This window comes from Palaemon carinicauda, chromosome 21 (genome assembly GCF_036898095.1).
Source record: "Palaemon carinicauda isolate YSFRI2023 chromosome 21, ASM3689809v2, whole genome shotgun sequence".
Lineage (NCBI taxonomy): Eukaryota > Metazoa > Arthropoda > Malacostraca > Decapoda > Palaemonidae > Palaemon > Palaemon carinicauda.
The window spans coordinates 35,324,048-35,341,521 of record NC_090745.1 but is presented as its reverse complement, the minus strand read 5'-3'; the positions used below and the strand labels follow the sequence as shown (position 1 = coordinate 35,341,521).

At 35.6% G+C, this 17,474-nt stretch overlaps 1 protein-coding gene across 1 annotated transcript in view; it reads right to left on the bottom strand.

Moving 5' to 3' along the window:
- Positions 1-5,633: 5,633 nt before the first annotated feature.
- Positions 5,634-17,474, bottom strand: part of LOC137614832 (enoyl-CoA hydratase domain-containing protein 3, mitochondrial) — a 121,357-nt gene continuing 109,516 nt past the window's right edge. Inside the window, exon 6 of the mRNA XM_068344493.1 lies at positions 5,634-6,346. The gene's annotated coding sequence lies outside the window, so the exon portion shown is untranslated. The remainder of the gene's footprint in view (positions 6,347-17,474) is intronic.

The window sequence follows — 17,474 nt, the reverse complement described above, 5'->3', positions numbered from 1 at the left end:
CTTGAAAAACAGCCAGAACATTGTTCCTCCACATTCAAGGGATTGAAGTTTTTCCCTTTGAAAAGAGATTAGTCTAAATATCCTCTTTTAAGCTAAATTGCTATTGAATATAGTAGGGTAAGGCAATTTTGGACAGAGGCAATTTTGGACAGAGGCAATTTTGGACGAGAGGCAAAAATTGGACAGCTGCAATATTTCTAAAACTATTTATAATTTTCAAAAACTATAATTGTTAGAAATTTCCTAACCTTCTACTTTATAAATATTAGTATGTTTGATTTTGAAAAAGTATTAAATACCACTAAAAAAATTGTTGAATATGGGTGTCCAATAATTGCCTCACCTTCATTTTAGGGCTTCTCAAAAATAATACTAGAAATTATTATTTCTAAAAAAAAAATTAGTAGATGATACTAAAGGAAGGTACAAAATAAAAAATTGATGAAAAAATCTGGAATATCTACTGTCCAATTTTGCCTCACCTCGAAAAATGGTGAGGCAATTTTGGACACTTAAATGAAAAAGCAACTAATTCTTAATGTAAGTTATTAAGTAATAGATTTTGTAATTTTCTTATCTTTTATATTATTCTTATATGCATTTATATATTTTCTTGATAATTTTAACCAAAAATATAGGTAAATGATAGTTATTTGAAAATATTTTTAACCCTTTACTTCAAGGGAAAAAATATTGATTTATAAAAAACGGAAAGAGAAAAAGGTTTTCTTTTCAAACAAAATATTAATCAAACCTCTTACTAATGAAAAAATATGAACAATACAAAACCTGAAATGAAAGTGAACAATTCAGTATATATTATAGCCATATACGTAACAAACTAAATACCTGAATATAAGACTTGTCTATTTACTTCAACTGAATGCTCTAAAAACTACTTCTGTTCTTTTATAGATGGCACTAACCATTTTCGTTAAGGACTGGGTTCCATAAATAAAGGACCTTTAATTATATCTATGATTTGAAAAAAGTATGTATTCGTTTGTTGCTTTGTATACTCCTATACTCCTGAGGCCTGATGGATAATCTTAGTGGAATTAGTATGGACCGGCAGGGATCACTTGCCTTAAGCACTGCGCATCACAAGGAACTGGCTGTCCTTTGATGACTCTAACCAATGAATCCCCTATGGATTTAGTCATTCTTTGAAAAGCGAAAATTAAAGAATGGCCCCCAGTCCCAGGCGTTACAGGGTGCTAAGAATCTCCCGGTTAATAAATACTAAAGAAAAATTTAAAATTGGTAATTGGGATGTTAGAAAGATGAATCAGATTTGGAAGTTACAGCAAGTAGAGAATGAATTTATGAAATATAGTTTGGATTTCTTAGCCCTAAGTGAAACACGTAAAGGGATAGGTAAAGAACTCACACCTAGGCAATACATATATCTACTCAGGAAGAACAGATGGAGTTGGAAGAGAAGGAGTAGGAATGACGACATCAAGAGCAGAAAAGTCATTAATGGAATGGAGAGCTGTATATAGCAGATGGTCACTTGCAAAGTTTAAATCAAAGCAGTGCAATATGAGAATTATAGTTAACTATGCACCAACAAATGGTTTCCCTGAAGACAGGAAAGATGAATACTAAAAAGAATTGCAGAGTGTAACAGATGAGATCCCAGAGAGAGATATGAAAATTGTTATTGGAGACTTCAATGCTGAAGTTGGAAGGAATAATCGAAGTATAGAGAATGTGATGGGTGTTGAGGGTCTTGGCGAAGTTGCAAATGAAAATGGAGCGCATTTTAAAAGTTTTTGTTCAACAAACAATCTTGTTATTAAAGATATTCTTTTTCCAGCACAAGCACATCCACAAATAAACATGGGCTTCATCATGTGGCAGTTACAAAAATCAAATAGATCACATCCATTGATAAAGAGATAAGGAGGACTCTGAGAAGTGAAAGAAGCTATAGAAGTGCAAATATTGGAAGCGACTACTAGCTCCTCTTGCTACACTGAAATTAAAACTGAAAGCACCCAACAGAAATGTAGATAAAATATCTAGGTTTGATACAACTAAGCTTCTAGAGGATGAGCACAGAAATCTTTGAAATTGAATGTAGGAATCAATTTGCAGTCTTAGAGAATTTAAATTAGAAAACAATTAACGAATGATACTTGGGATACTATAAAAAGGAGACAAAGATAGAAGTTGATTGTTAAAAGTTTTTGAGGAAGTAATGAAAATTGCAAGGTAGATCATGCTAAGAATTCCAGTATTGATAGTGAGGTCAAAAGAAAAGCCAGAAATGACTGGAGAGAATATTTACACAGGAAAGCAGATAAGTCTGACAAAGCTATGGATTCAGGGAATGACTATGGTATAAGAATTGTACATACAATTATTATAGAAATCTCTACGGGAGCAAAGAAGAAGCATATAACCATCAAAAAGAGAGATGGAGCTGTTATAACAACAGAAGATGAAGAAAGGCAACGTTGGATGGAACGCTTTAGTGGGGTCATGAATAGGAGATATAAAGGGAATAATTTGATTGATATACCTGAAGCGGATGAAGACCTTGATGTGCCTATCAATGAATTCAGTGTGTTTGAAGTCGAAGCTATCTTTTAGAAAAACTCGAAGAGATGGAAAGTCTCTGGTTACGATGGAGTAACTGCTAAGATAATATTGGCCGAAAATGAAGTGACTCCAAGATTACTTACAAGATTATTTTGTAGAATGTGGCATGAAGAGGCAAAGCCTGGTGAATGGGAGCTAGGAGTGTTGGTGAAAACGGCAAAAATAAAGAGATCTGACTTATTGCAATATTTAGAAGCATCACATCACACTTACGTCAGTTGTCATGAAAATACTATGTTGTTAATCTTCCTCATGCATTTTGTAATGCATAGAACAGTTGGGTATGTTGGAGAAGGATTAGACTGGATTGGTAACAGGAAATTAGCTGACCTAGAGTATGCTGATGAGGCTGTCCTTATTAGCAGAACACTACAGGTCAAGATAAATAGAAGAAAGACGGATGAGGAGAATGGAACATGCAATGGAAGATGAAATATCATTGGAAGGAAAATGGTTTAATGAGGTGGAACCATTTAAATATTCAGGAACTATGATATCTAATACAGGCTTTAAGAATTTGAGTTCAATGAAATATTGAAAAAAGCAAATCAGACAATGGCTAGGTTAAGTATAGGCATAGGAGGAGATGATGGTGATGATTAGGATAAGAGTATTGACAGAAAAATTGGAGACAGTTGATAAATATGATAGAGGTTGAAGCAATAATAAGTAATAGAAATGGTATGAGTGAAATTAAAAGTCAAACTGAGAAAAAAATTATTCCCCATTTAGTAAGCCCTCTTGTCTATCACAAGGCTTCAACAAGGCAATAACATTCTGTGTTGGAGCCCAATGACTACATCAAAGCCTTCTCTCATTAAAAGGGACTCAATCCCACTTTTTATTATTATCATTAATATTACTAGCCAAGCTACAACCCTAGTTGGAAAAGCAAGATGCTATAAGCCCAGGGCTCCAACAGGGAAAAATAGTCCAGTGAATAAAGGAAATAATGAAATAAACGATGAGAGCAAATTAACAATAAATCATTCTAAAAACAGTAACAATGTCAAAACAGATATGTCATATATAAACTATAAAAAGATTCATGTCAGCCTGTTCAACATAAAAACAATTGCTGCAATTTTGAACTTTTAAAGTTCTACTGATTCAACTGCCCGATTAGGAAGATCATTCCACAACTTGGTCACAGCTGGAATAAAACTTCTAGAATACTGTGTAGTATTGAGCCTCGTGATGGAGAAGGCCTGGCTATTAGAATTAACTGCCAGCCAAGTATACGAACAAGATGGAATTGTCCAGGAAGATCTGAATGTAAAGGATGGTCAGAATTATGAAAAATCTTATGCAACATACATAATAAACTAATTGAATGATGGTGCCAAAGATAAATTCTAGGTCAGGAATAAGAAATATAATAGACTGTAAATTCCTGTCCAACATAATAAGATGAGATTCAACAGCTGAAGAACAGACAGGAGAACAATACTCAAAACAAGGAAGAATGAAAGAATTAAAACACTTATTCAGAATAGATTGATCACCGAAAATCTTGAAAGACTTTCTCAATAAACCAATTTTTTGTGCAATTGAAGAAGACACAGACCTAATGTGTTTCTCAAAAGTAAAGTTGCTGGCGAGAATCACACCTAAAATTTCAAGTCATACAAAGTTAAAGAAACATCATCAATACTGAGATCTGGATGTTGAGGAGCTACTGTCCTTGACCTACAGTACTTACAATCATACTTTGAGTTTTGTTAGGAATCAACTTCCTTCCCCATAATTTGCACCATGCACTAATTTTAGCTATATCTCTATTCAGGAATTCAGCAACCCCAGATCTATATTCAGGGAATGGAACTGATACAAAAAAAGTAGCATCATCTGCATATGTAGGCCTAACAAGCTTGTTTTCTAGGCCAAACCAGGTCATGTGTATATAGTATGAAAAGTAATGGGCCAAGAACACTACCCTGTGGTACACCAGATATCACATTCCTATACTCACTATGATGCTCATCAACAACAACTCTTTGAGATCTATTACTTAAAAAAGCAATAATAATGCTAAGAAACGACCAACCCACTCCCAACTGTTTGAGTTTGAAAACAAGGGCCTCATTTGGGTCTACACCTCCATAAGCATCAAGGTCCATCAACAGAGCTTTAATTTCACCAGATCGAAAAGCTAAACTAGTTAGTTTAGCTTCAGGAAAACAGGAATGAGGAAGTTCAAGTTTTTCATTACTCTGTTTACTGTCAAAAACATAAGCCGAAAAGGTTGCCTTTTCCTTTGGACAGTGAGTGGCTGAGCCATCTGGTTTAAGTAAAGGAGGAACTGTTGCATCTACACCAAAGAGTGCAGATTTAAGGGTAGACTACCATTTATGTTTGTGAGCTGTACCAGAAAGGGTTTCTTTTATGGTTAAATTGTATTCTTTTCCTGTTGAAGCATCAACTCTCTGAGCAAAAGCTGAGTATAGTTATTCTAGGTCAAATCTGATCTGTTACCCTTCCAAAGATGATAGGCCTCCAGCTTCTCCAAATAAGCACGTCTGCAATCATCACTGAACTACGGTTTGTCCTTCACTCGGTACCTTAGCACACGAGAAGGGATATGCCTATCAATTACGTTGACTAGATTCTCATTCAAAGGGACAACATGTATATCTGTATATAACAAATTGTATATCACTATTTTTATCAAATAATAAGTAATATATATCAAGTCTAAAACTGACTTACTGCAATGGTAGCCAGTGATTCTACCAAGGTATTGTGACACATATACAAATGCACTGTGTCACATGACTGAAGAGCATTTTGTGGAAGGATGTTAAATCTAAGGTTGGAATATATGTTATTAAATAGTGAAATGGCCTCTTATACCAACAAAAATCACAAATTTATACCCCAGTACCATATACTGGGAAATTATGATAACATTCTCGTTACTCAAGATGTGAAAATCATGAAATAGTTAAGGGTTGAGGTTTGCAGTTCCATCCTCCATACTTTAACCACCCCCCCCCAAAAAAATGTGGAAAATAAATAAAAAATCTGTATGTAAATTATATATTTGGAATACTAACCTTCATTAACAAAATATGTTATTATATATATATATTTTTAAACCAATGAAATTAGTACATATCCTGAAGAATATTCACCAAACCTTCAGCGCTCTTACATCCTTACATTCTTGTTTTTACTAGAAAAAAACAAACCAATACTAAACATACTTTTAAAATAATAACCCAAAAGACTTGCATATTTGCAAAATACAATCGAAATATAGAACACTATTGTTTACGTAAGTGAGTAATATGTATATATGTTTGCGGCTGTTTCTGGTAAAATGTTTCTTACCAGAAAGAAAAATTTATTACAGTAAGGACAGTAATGTACTGCTGAATTTATTTTCAATAGCTGTATAATTTGGGGCATATCACATTTATTTTGTAATCAAATTCTACTTCTATTCTCATGACTACACCAACACATAAAAACAAGGTTCAAATCTAATTTAGATATATCGACTCTTCAGTCTTATTGTTTATAAATTTACATGCATCAATAAATGCAGCAAACTTTACATCATGTATCACAGAACAATACAGTGTTTTGCAGTTTTTGAAATCGAACCTTTATATTACATAAGCAGATTTTTTTTTATCATAAAGTATCAAAATTTTCAGTTGACATCCCATGAATCTAGATTACAATGATCCTTTTTTGGTAGGGCAATTTGCTAGTATTCACCTCTTGGAACCTGTAAAATAAGATTTTTAATTTTTTTTTTTTTTAGTATTTACTTGAATGCATACAGCTAATATTTCTATGAAGGAAGAGCTCTTTAACTATATATAAAAAAAAAGCATTTCTGCCCTTTATGTAAAACAGTTGATTCCCAAATGAAATTTCTCTAATGTCAGTTATTGCAACAACCATCATCCTTCATCATTATTTGTTAGGTGAAAAAACTGAATTTTTATAAAATTAGTTATTTCTATAATTACACGATGCTCATATTGCTTCCTCTTTAGAACCTTGGTTTAATCAATATTTACCTATAAATGATTAGAAAAAAATAAATTCTCCCATTTTCTTTCCTTATAATAGGCACACGCCTCTAATAAAGTAATTGAACATCCTAGTGGTGAGTGGTAAGAAGCCCAGTACTGACATGCCAGTCTCTTTATCCTTTCAGTTTTGAAGTCAAATAATCTCAATCTCCTTGACACCACGAGTCAGTAGGGAGGAGGATGGATATGTATATGAACATCAAGTATACATTAACGAATTTCATTATTAAAATCACATTTATTTCTATGAACCTCACTTGATGTTTATATTGCTAACTCCCATACTGATGGAGGTTGAACACCAATGAAGGAAAGAGATAGACTAATTCTAAGTTAGCATTATACCATGGTTAAGATTCTACTAACCTGGTCTACATTACTTGCAAAAAACCATCTCAAAATACAGTTTGGAATAAGTGACTACAGACTGTTTACTAAAGATATTTAAAATACCGGAAAGTAAATTGTGTATATCTTATATTTCTGATTGTCTTTGAATTATATTTTTGAATGTTTATTAAACCAATATATTATGTGAACACGAAATGAATTAGACCACTTCCCCTACAGCCAATGTAGGGCCTAAAGTACAGCAAGTTCGATAAGCTAACCAGGATTTTTAAGATGAAGTTTAGCAAATGCATCTTGGTAGCCATTAAGCTGCTGCTTAAACTCATTTCAAAGAAAGATTTCTGCCAAATTTAAGGGGTGTAGTTGTGTTTGTAATATCATGTACCTTAATTTCAAGGTTTTTATTACATTTGGATACAATTGTTTGTGAACTCCAGTGACCAAACTTTTAACTAGGTGTGACATTGCATGTTTTGTCAAAGGGCAATTAGGGACACTAATCCCATAAAATATATTAAGACTATTACCTGTAGCACCTTTGTTTTGTCTAAATGATACAGAACAGCTCTTACCGGCTGAAGAAATCTGTATTCAGCAGACATGCTTACATGCATTTTTAAAGATTGATCGATTTGAGGTTTTCTGGCATCCTGACATCTAAGGTCATTAACGCTAATATCCTTTATTATAGATATAGAATAAAAGGACATTCAATTAAACCCACAAAAGAAAAGATGTCATTTTAAAAGTTAAATAGCTTCCAGAAGACCTCCTTCAGAAGTAAAGCTGAAAATACCGCAAGCATGGTAGGACACATCATGCCAGAGAATCTTGGCAAGGATGAACCTGACATCCTCACCTAGAGCCTCAAACAGATCTCTATTTCTTTCACTACTATAAGTGGGGCATTCGGTTAACAAATGCCTTACGGTCAAGGGTACCAAACAATCATCACAATATGGCTGGTATTGGCCAATAAGCATATATTCATGTGTCAACCGAGTGTGATCAATGCGGAGATGACAAAGAGTAGTCTCCCACTTTCTAGGCATCATGTTATACTTCCAGGGGTATATAAAATTTTTTATTTCTCAAATCTTATTTTCAGTTAAACTATCCCAATGCTGTTGTCAATTATTAGAAATCAAATTCTTTATGTTAGGTAAACAATCATCATAAAGAATGGGATACCTTCTTGGTCGCAATTCAGCTGCAGCATTCTTTGCCAGTAAATCTGTCTTCTCCTTTCCAAACACACCTACATGTGCTGGAACCCAGTAAAATTGAACTGCTATACCTCTCAGTCCAATAATAAAAAGCCATACTAAAAGTTTTAAAACTAAAGGGTTACTGGAATTAAAAACTTCTAAGGCTTGAAGGACACTCCTTGCATCTCTAAAAATGGTAAAATTATCCTCCTCTCCCAACACTATTTTTCAACTGCTGTTAGTATGCCATATAATTCAGCAGTAAATATGGAAGCTGTTACAGGAGGAGAACCGCATCAATTAAAAACATAACTATATACTCCAAATCCAACGCCAGTATAGGATTTAAAGCCATCAGTATATATCGAAGTTGATTCCTCATGTTCTGCGTTCCATAAACAGGGACCTGGCTTGCAGGTCCATAATATTTTTCTAAATGCCAATAAAATATTTACAAAAAGATACCTCTGGTAATTTCCATGGAGGCGTTGATGATACTTTAAATGGGAGCACCTTAGTTCTACCTATATCAAGACTATCCATCAATTGTTTCACCCAAAACCATAAGGATGAGGGGATTTTGGGTGCAACTCAAAGTATGTTGAGTGCCTTACAAGGCTTGCAGTCTGATAAGCTAAATAATTAGGAATTCTTTACAACCTAAATCAATACCGAATAAAAGAAGGCTTTAGGTGAAGGTCTATCGGTAATTCTCCAGCGTCAACAAGCAGGCTTGGAAGAGGCAAATTTCTAAATGCTCCTGTTGCCAATCTGATACCAGTATGGTGTACGGTATAGAATCTAAAAAAAATTAATCGGCTAGGGGTAGCTGAGGAGTATATTTCACACACAACTAAATTTGGAAAAAATTAAGGCCTTGTATAACATTAAAATAGTTTTGCAGTCTGGCTCCATGAGGTATGGGACAATACTTTTAAAAGAATCAGAGCCTCAAGACATTTATCTTTTAATGCCTTCAAGTGAGGCACCCATGTAAGCCTACAATCAAATATCAAACCTAAAAATCTACTTTCATTTACACATGGGATCCATTGACCTTTGATATATATCCGGGTCTGGATGTATTCCTCGAATACGACAGGAATGGACAACAGTATTTTGCTTGTCGAAAACTTAAACCCATTCATATCACCACACTGAGTAATTTTGTAAATTGAGAATTGTAGTTTCCTCTCAACCATTGCCATTCTAGTTCCAACAAATAATATGGAGAGATCATCTACACATAGTGTTGAATGAATATCTTGGGGTATGACAGAAGATATTCCATCAATATCTAGTGCAAATTGGGTTAAACTTAGTACACTACTCTGGGGAACTATTTCTTCCTGATATTTCATCTCTGATATAGAGTTTTCCCCTCTCACTTGAAAAAATCTGTGATTTAATGACTGAATGAACAATGATAGCTCTCCTCATAATCCAAAATGATGAATGGTGTTCAGTATACCATATCTCCATGCAGTATCATATGCCTTTTCAAGGTAAAAAAAAAAAAAAAAAAAAAAAAAGCCTGTTACATGGTGGTGTTTGGAAGCAAAGGCTTCACAGATAGAGGACTCAGGCCGTATCAACACATCAGTCGTTGAATACATTTTTCTAAATCCCTTCTTTTCCAGTTACCACATCAGTCTTGCATTGAGTATCTTCTCGATGATCTAACATAAGCAAGATGTCAATGCAATTGGTCGATAGTTTGCTGCTAAAAACTTATCCTTACCCAGTTTTAAAAAGGCTAAAATAATGGCTAGTTCCCAAGCACTTGGATAACTATGATCATGCCATATTCTGTTAATAATGCTTGAAATAAATAACTTGGTATTAACAGGTACATGTTTCATCATTGCATATGGAATTCCATTGGGGCCATTGGCTGTATCATTACAAATAGAAAGTGAAGAATCAAATTCTCTTTCAGTGTAAGGAGAATTGTATGATTCTTCCCTTCCTGTTGCAAAATTTAGAATTTTCTTTTCTTCAATGTTCCTATACTGGTGCCGAGGGGTTGCTATACACTTGCATGATACATTTGAAAAATGATCAGCCAGGGCATTGCTAACCTTAGTTGCTTCATTCACATACTGACCATTCACCTTCAACACTGGTGATGGGTTTGGGGTGAATTTGCCTGCTATCTTTCTACTTTCCTCCACACAGAAGATGGTGGTGTTCTACTGTTAATTCAGAAAACCAAAGACACCCACAACTGGCACCTAGCTTCTTTCATGGCACAACGGAACTGTGCTCTACATTTCTAGTATATAATTAAATTCTCCTCAGTACAGCATCTGTACAATCGAGTTAGAGATCTTGCAGCTCTGTGCAGGGCAGTTAGTTCTGCAGACCACCAGGGGACTGGTCACTGTTTGAATAACCCTGTTGTTTTGGGAATTGAATTAACTGCTGTTATATGGAGAGTTCCATTCAGTAAGTCTATGGCATCATCAACACTTTCAAACTGTTCTGCTTCCCCTTCAATTTTGCTTAGCTCAGGAAATTTATCCCACTCCGCCTTGTCACGATTCCATCGTAGCGATCTCTTTAAAAGTAGACCATTGCTGGTGTTTATTATGATTGGTGCATGATCACTAGTATGCCGATCATCTAATGTCCTCCAATCAAACTTGAGAAGGCAATTAGAGGTTACAATTAATAGGTCAATACATGACAAGGTACCTGTCAGTACATGAAAGTGTGGGCTCTTCTGTATTAAGGAGTCCAACATCCTTATTTTCCACAATTGATGATATGATATTGCCCACGGTGTTTGCTAAAACATCACCCCATAAAGGATGTCTACAATTCGAATCTCCAAGTAAAAGACAAGGTTCAGGGAGTTGCTGAATCACCTATACTAAATTATCATACAAAATTTTATCACTTGGAGGTAGGTACAGAGAGCAAATTGTATATTTTCTCCCCTTATGAATCTGTACAACCACTGCTTGCAGAGGTGTAGGAAGAGACATAGATATTTGGGGAACATCTAGATGAACGTATATGAGACTTCCACCATGGCTCTCTTTTCGGTGATCATTTGGTGTCCTATAACTAATACATTCGAGAAAACAAGGAGTATTATAATCAAGTTTTCTCTCTTGTAGACATATAATTATGGGGGGAATGCTCATGAATGAGGAACTTCTGTTCTTCATATATGGCCCTTGAACCCTGACAATTCCACTGCAAAATGGAGGAAAAAAAACTGGTTTATTTTTTGGTAGACCCCTTGGATGAAGTCTTCCCATTAGCAGCTTTTGATTTAACACTATTTCCAGGCGATTTTATTAAAGAGGTTCTTAATAGATTGGATTTTCTTTTGTGATTTTCTTTTTATCCTTTTGATCTAATTGTTTAGGGGGATGGTGGACCTCAATTTGAATTTCAGATTTATTCAAATTGTCTTCCACTTGATTACAAACATACAGACAATACATATTTATTTGACGTCATAACTTTCATATTTCTTATGGAAGGAGGCGAGAGAGATGGAAGTCTCTCTCTCTTCTGATTAATAGGTGGTGAGCTACCAGGTTTTTGCACTTTCCCCACTACAGGTGCACCTGGTAACATGGCTTTAGGTAGAATCTCCAAATCAGGCTAGGATATGGCCTGATTGATTGACTGATTGATTTAAAGTTTTCTGGCATCCTGACATCTAAGTTCATTGACGACAATATAATTTATTTTATATAAAAAATTAGAGAATATTCCATTAAAACCATAAAAGTTGAATGTCATTATAGAAGTTAAATAGTTTTCAGTAGACCTGCTTCTAAAATAAATCTAAAAATTACACTCACATGGTAGGGGACATCATGTCCAAGAATCTTGGCTAGGATGAACTTACCATCCTCAATCCGAGCCTCAAACAGATATATATTTCTTAAGTTATTATAATTGGGGCATTACGTCAACAAATGCTTCACTGTTAAAGGTATTAAACAGTCATCATAATACAGTTGGTGTTGGCCTTTCAGTACAAACTCGTGTGTCAACCAAGTGTGACCAATACGGAGATGACAAGGAGATATCTCCCACTTTTGGGGCATCATTGATTGATTTGAAATTTTCTGGCATCCTGACATCGAAGGTCATTGACGCCAATATCGTTTATTATAAATAATGATTAAAAGAATATTCAATTAAAACCAGAAAATTAAATATGTTATAAAAGTTAAATAGCATTAAGAAGAACTGTTTCTGATATAAATTTAAAAATGCCACTAGCATTGTACGACACATCATGTCCAAGGATCTTGGCAAGGATGAACCTGTCATCATCATCCCGAGCCTCTGACAGATATCTATTTCCTTCTGTGCTATAAGTGCGGCATTCAGTCAACACATGCCTCACTGTCAAGGGTATTAAACAGTAGTCAAAATATGGTTGGTGTTGGCCAGCCAGCAGAAACTCATGTGTCATCCGAGTGTGACCAATGCGGAGACGACAAAGAGTAGTCTCCCATTTCGGGGCATTCCATTATACCTCCAAGGGGATATAACAATCACAATTTCTTGCATCTTATTTTCTATTAAACTATCCCAATGCTGTTGCCAATTGTTATAAATGAAATTTTTAATTGCTGGTAAGAAATCATTACGAAGAATGGGATACTTTCTTGGTAGCAACTCTGCTGCAGTACTATTTGCCGGTGAATATGCCTCTCGGTTAGTATGCCATATAATTCCGTAGTAAATATGGAAGATATTGGAAGAAGTGCACCTCTACAGTTGAAAGAACTACCATATACTCCAAATTAAATGCTAGCATCAGATTTGGAGCCATCAGTATATATAAAATTGGATTCCCTATGTTTCTCAAAATGTTCCATAAAAAGAGACCTAGCTTCTAATTCAGTCATATTTTTCTTAACATCAATAAAATATTTACAAAAAGATATCCCTGGTAATTTCCATGGAGGGGTTAATGATATCTTAAATGGAAGCACCTTACCTCTAATTATATCAAGACTGTTTAATAATTGTTTTAACCAAAAGCCATAAGGTTGAGGAGATTTTGGGTGTAACTCAAAGTATGTTGAGTGCCTTAGAAGACTTGCAGTCTGAAAGGCTAAAGAGTTAGTGAGTCTATGTAACCTAAACCAATACTGAATAATGGAAGACATTCGGTAATGCTCTAGAGGTAACTCACCGGCATCAACAAAGAGACTAGGGATAGGTGAGGTTCTAAATGCTCCTATGGACAATCTAATACCAGCATGATGTATTGAATCTAATATCTTTAAGCGGCTTGGGGTGGCTGAGGAGTATATTTCACACTCAACTAATTTCGGAAAAAATTAAGGCCTTGTATAATTTTAGAATAGTTTTATGGTCTGCTCCCATGATATGTGGAACAATACTTTTAAAAGATTTAGAGCCTCAAAACATTTAGCTTTTAATGCCTTTAAGTGTGGGACCCAGGTCAACCTACAATCGAAAATCAATCCTAAAAATTTAGCTTTCCCTACACATGGGATCCGTAATCCTTTCATGTATATATCCGGGTCTGGATGTACTCTCCGGATATGACAGAAATGGACAATAGTAGTTTTGCTTGTTTGTTGAAAACTAAAACCCATTCATATCAGCCCACTGAATAATTTTATCAAGTGTGATTTGCAGTTTTCTCTCAACCATTGCCATTCTACCTACAGCAAATGATATAGAGAGATCATCCACAAATAGTGTAGAGAGGATATCTTGGGGGAACGACTGAGGATATCCCATTAATTGCTAGTGCGAACAAGATCACACTCACCACACTACCATGGGGAATTACTTCTTCCTGAAATTTACTCTCTGATAGAGTTTCCCCAACTCACACTTGAAAAACTCTATGTGATAGAAATGACTGAATAAATAGTGGTAGCTCTCGTCTTAAACCCAATTCATGAAGGGTTTTTAGTATATCATATCTCCATGCAGTATTATTGCCTTTTCAAGGTCATAAAAGACTGTTACATGGTGCTGTTAGGAAGCAAAGGCTTCACAAATAGAGGATTCAAGTCGTATCAACACATCAGTTGATGAGTGCATTTTCCTGAATCCACATTGAATGGGTGTTAAAATACCCTTCTTGTCAAGGTGCCACATCAGTCTTGCATTGACCATCTTCTCTATGATCTAACATAAGCAAGACGTCAATGCAAAAGTTTGCTGCTAAAAACTTATCCTTACCGGGTTTTAAAAAGGCTAAAATGATGGCTATTTCCCAAACACTTGGATAACTATGATCATACCATATTCTATTAATAATCATTAAAATAAATAACTTTGTATTAAAATGTACATGTTTTATCATTGCATATGGAATTCCATCAGGTCCAGGGCCTGTATCGTTACACGTAGCAAGAGCAGAATCAAATTCTCTTTCAGTAAAAGGAGAATTGTATGACTCTTCCCTTCTTGTTGCAAAATTCAAAACTTTCTTTTCTTCAATGGTCCTATACTGGTGACCAGGAGCTGCTTCACACTTACATGATACATTTGAAAAATGATCAGCTCGGTGGTGGGTTTGGGGTGAATTTGCCTGCTATCTTTTTCACTTCCCTCCATACAGATGATGTTTGTGTTCTACTGTTAATGGAGGAAACAAATGACACGCAAGACTGGCATCTAGCTTCTTTCATGGCAGGACAGAACTGTGCTCTACATTTTTTGTATATGACTAAATTCTCCTCAGTACGGCACATGCCCATCGACTTAAAGACTTTCTTGTGGCTCTGTGCAGGGCGGTTAGTTCTGATGACCACCAGGGAACTGGTCGTCGTTTGAATATCCCTGTTGTTTTAGGAATGGAATTGACCCTTGCTGTGTGAAGAGTTCTATTAAGTAAGTCTGTGGCATCATCAACACTTTCAAACTGTTCTGCATTTCCTTCAACTTCACTTAGCTCCCGAAATATATCCCAGTCCACCTTATCAAGATTCCATCAGGGTGATCTCTGTAAAGGTGGACCATTGTTGGTGTTTATAATGCTTGATGCATGATCACTAGTATGCTAATCATCTAATGCTCTCCAATTAAAATCAAGAACAGTTAGAGCTTGCAACTGATAGGTCAATGCAGGACAAGGTACCTGTCTGTACATGAAAGTGTGTGGGCTCTCCAGTATTAAGGAGTCCTACATCTTCATTCTTCAAAATTGATGATATATTACCCCTTGCTGCAATAAAGATCTCCTAGTAGGAGAAAAGGTTGTGGGAGTTGTTTAATCACCTCTACTAAACTGTCATACAAGATATTATCATTTGGAGGCAAGTTGAGCGAACAGATTGTGTATTTTCTCTCTATATCAAGCTGTACAACCCCTGCCTGCAAAGGGGTACAGATAGACAAAGATATTTGGGGAACATCTTGACGAACGTATACTAGACTTCCCCCATAGCCCTCTGCTTGTTGATCATATGGTGTCCTATAGCTAACAAACTTTCGAGGACAAGGAATATTAGCATCGAGCTTGCTCTCCTGTAGACACAATTATAGGGGAGTGTTCATGTATGAGTAGCTTAAGTTCTTCACATTTCGCCATTAAACCCTGGCCATTCCATTGCAGAATGGAGGGAAAAACTATGGTTTATTTTTGGAAGACATCTTGGATGAGGTCTTCCCATTTGCAATATTTGTTTTAACACTATTTTCCTATGGTATCTCTAGATAGGATCTTGATATATGGGGTTTTCTGTTCGTCTTTTTCTTTGTGTCCTTTTGATCTAATTGTTAAGGAGGATGGTGGACATCAACTTGAATTTCTGATTTATCGAAGTTTTCTTCCAGTTGATCAGAAACATCAGCAGACAAGACATCATATTTATTGGAAGCTGTGACTTTAATGTTTCTTATGGTAGGAGGCGAGAGAGATGGAGGTCTCTCTCTTTTTTGATTAAAAGGCTGTGAGCTATCAGGTTTTTGCACCTTCCCGACAACAGGTTCACCAGGTAAATTGGTTTCAAGTGGAATCCCCATCAGATCAGCCAAGGACACGGCCTGAGAGAGGTTTGTACTATTACTTAGAATGGGAGTAGATGGTCTTTGAATAACTTTCAGATCTTCAAGTATCTGTTTTGATTTTTCTACAATTCATGGATACATTTTCAATGGGACTTTCAACCTCTTCAACTACTTCCATATGTTTCTTTATGTTAGAAGTAGGGATATAGTTTTTGTCCGTGTGCTTTGGCAAGTTTTTCGTCAGAACCATTGATAAAGGTTGCCCTAGTCTTATCTGCTTTTCAAGAGCTCTTTTATGTGCCTCTTTAAAAGTAACACTTTCCATGGTCCTAATGGCCTGAATGTCTTTTTCAAAAATAGACTTAATGCAGCTTTTTGATGTAGCTGGGTGTGCTCTCCACAATGTATGCAATTTGGATTTTCTATGCATGCTCCATGATTATTTTTTCCACAGTTGGTACAAACAGCTTGCTTATTATTTAGTTTTCCTTGCATTTCTGGATTAAAGGGCCATACATTTGACAATGATAACATCGCAATGGTGAAGGGATATGTGGTTTCACCTTCAAAGATAGCCAACCAGCTTTAATAACATTCGGTAATCTGCATTGATCAAATGTCACAATCAAAGTAGCAAGAGGATTACATTGTTCTCCAACTCTCTTTTCAGTTCATCCTCAATTTCTTTTTCCTATATGTCTGGCAATTCTGGAGCATATATCACACCCCTACTCTGGTTGAAAGTGGGGTGTGAAACCCATATGACACTATGACCATTCAATTTTGTAAGTTTTTTAATTTTTCACCTTGTACTGTATTGGGGATAGTGTCCCCATCAAGAGACTTCTATTTCTCTTGGGGAGAATTTTTGGCTGCACTCCACATATAGTGACTATTTCTCTGTTAGCTTTAAAAACATTTACATTCTCATTTCTTCCATTTCCAAATTCCGAAATAAAAAAAATTCAAAATTCACTACTTCATAGTGACCAGGTAATACTTCTACTTTTCTATATCTTTCTGTACTGTCATCATTTCTCACTCTCTATCTCTTTTTCTCTAGAGTTTTCTTATCATTCTTTGCATAATGTGAATCAGGTTCTAATGTTACGATATTAGGACCTGAGTTGGAGCTGTCTGTACCAAGGTCCATGCTTGAATTTCAGAGGGGTTGGTTTTTTTGGAAAAAGCAAGCCGGGTTATCTACCTCTTATTGGAGGATATCAGTCCTCCTATCCCACGTGGCCCAACACGAGAAGAAGCTTCAGTGGGGACCAGT